The 1,691-nt window shown below is 44.3% G+C and overlaps 1 long non-coding RNA gene across 1 annotated transcript in view; it reads right to left on the bottom strand.

Moving 5' to 3' along the window:
* Positions 1–22: 22 nt before the first annotated feature.
* The window catches only part of LOC101857398, a 6,506-nt gene continuing 4,837 nt past the window's right edge, over positions 23–1,691 (bottom strand). Inside the window, exons 2-3 of the long non-coding RNA XR_001184700.2 lie at positions 749–985; positions 23–124 (exon numbers count right to left, since the gene is read on the bottom strand). This is a non-coding gene — a long non-coding RNA (uncharacterized LOC101857398). The remainder of the gene's footprint in view (positions 125–748; positions 986–1,691) is intronic.

Raw genomic sequence — 1,691 nt, 5'->3', positions numbered from 1 at the left:
ACCCACCTTAATATCTCGGTCATCACTAGGCCAAGCTGTCACTAGCGTGAGCCTCCATTATATAAACTGTCACGAAGTCTGCGAGATCACCGTACTTCTTTACAACGGCGTTCCAATCGCTGACCTATTTTGGTGAAATGAGGGGTGGGGGTGGGGGTGGCATAGTTAGGAGCAGTGGCGGGGCGTAGTGAAGGGCTAAAGGGACTGAATCCCACCCACTCCCATCCCCAAATCTTTCCCTACAAAAATTTGTGTTTCTTAATAAAAAGAATTAATAAACAGCTAAAATTGATAAGATTTCTTCAGAATCTTCCACCTCTAGTTGCATGCAGTGAACACACACTTGCTCGTTTATATAATCACTGTTGTCACCTCTTACAGCTAGAGCAACCTAACAGCCAAGCAAATGTCTTAAGGGCTCAGCAAAGGATGAGCCCGTTCCAACGCCCCTTTCTTAATGAAACTCTTCTTGAAAAACAGGTAAAACAAACGAGAACCTGCGAAAACTGTTGTTAGAGAGGGCTTGTTCTCTGCAAGCCCAAACAATGGGGGAAAGTTCATGACAGACTTTTCCCTGAGACCCAGTATCCAAAATACGCTCATTGAGCCCTCGTTAGGAATATCTTGCTGTTTGCGACTACATGGCCTTACCAAATTACTTTTGAATGTGTGAGCGTGAGTGTGTGTATGTGATGCACAGACTGACACACAGATAGACAGACACAAAGACAGACAGTTTTGTTCCTACCGCGGACAGGAATGGGCCTCAGGTGAGACTGCCAAAGTTGAGCACCAGGGGGCGTTGTTCTTTCACCAGGTGTGACAGGCGACAACTGTCCCCCTCTAGCGTGAATAGCGGGATATCCAACAGCCCGACTCCTACTTTTACCTTCTTCAGAACGTTATACGTCATGATTATGGCGATGTGGCGAATCTGTGCGTGTGTGAAAGTTGCAAATTCTGCCATGTATTTCTTCTTTTTTTCCTGGAATGACAAAGGGAGAAAAAAAAGAAATTCTAAATTGCTAATGCCGATGTTTTTCGTCACTTTTGACACAGTGTAAACCACACAAGATGCGGGCTGCTTCGACCCTGCCACTGAGGGCCAACCCCGGCTAAGAGGGGTACAGTATCCCAGCAGACAGACGGAGATGCTAGATCGGGGGGCGGGGGGGTATTAAGAAGAAAAAAAACCATTATCTCTTCAAGGACTCTGGAAGAGCAACAGTGAATTTTTTTAATTTGAGGGGAAAAAAAGAAAAAGAGTGTGTTCGCGGGAACAGCGACTATACTAAGCGAATACCTCGACTTGATAATTGATAATACTGACCATGGTATCGGAAAAGTTTACTTATCTCGGAAGAACTTTTACTGAAAACGGGTCCACAACTAAACTGTCCAGGCACGGTTCGTTCATAGAGCACGGTCGTGCAGTGCCGCCCAAAATGTTTTAATGTTCTATGACGTAAAACATCCACAATAATAAAATAAAAGACGCCAGAAACAAACACTAGCCAAATATTATATCAAAACACGTTTCTCACTGGCGCTGTAACTGTCATTTCTGTGTCTATAGCGCCGTAAAACATCTATTATGCTATGCCAAAGTTCATGCGCTGTATCTAAACATAGCAGGATATTCAACAGTGGAAACCTGACCTATAAATCGTTCTTTGGGATAACCCAAGCGA

This window comes from Aplysia californica, unplaced genomic scaffold, assembly GCF_000002075.1.
Source record: "Aplysia californica isolate F4 #8 unplaced genomic scaffold, AplCal3.0 scaffold00073, whole genome shotgun sequence".
NCBI lineage: Eukaryota > Metazoa > Mollusca > Gastropoda > Aplysiida > Aplysiidae > Aplysia > Aplysia californica.
This window is presented reverse-complemented; position numbering and strand designations above follow the sequence as displayed.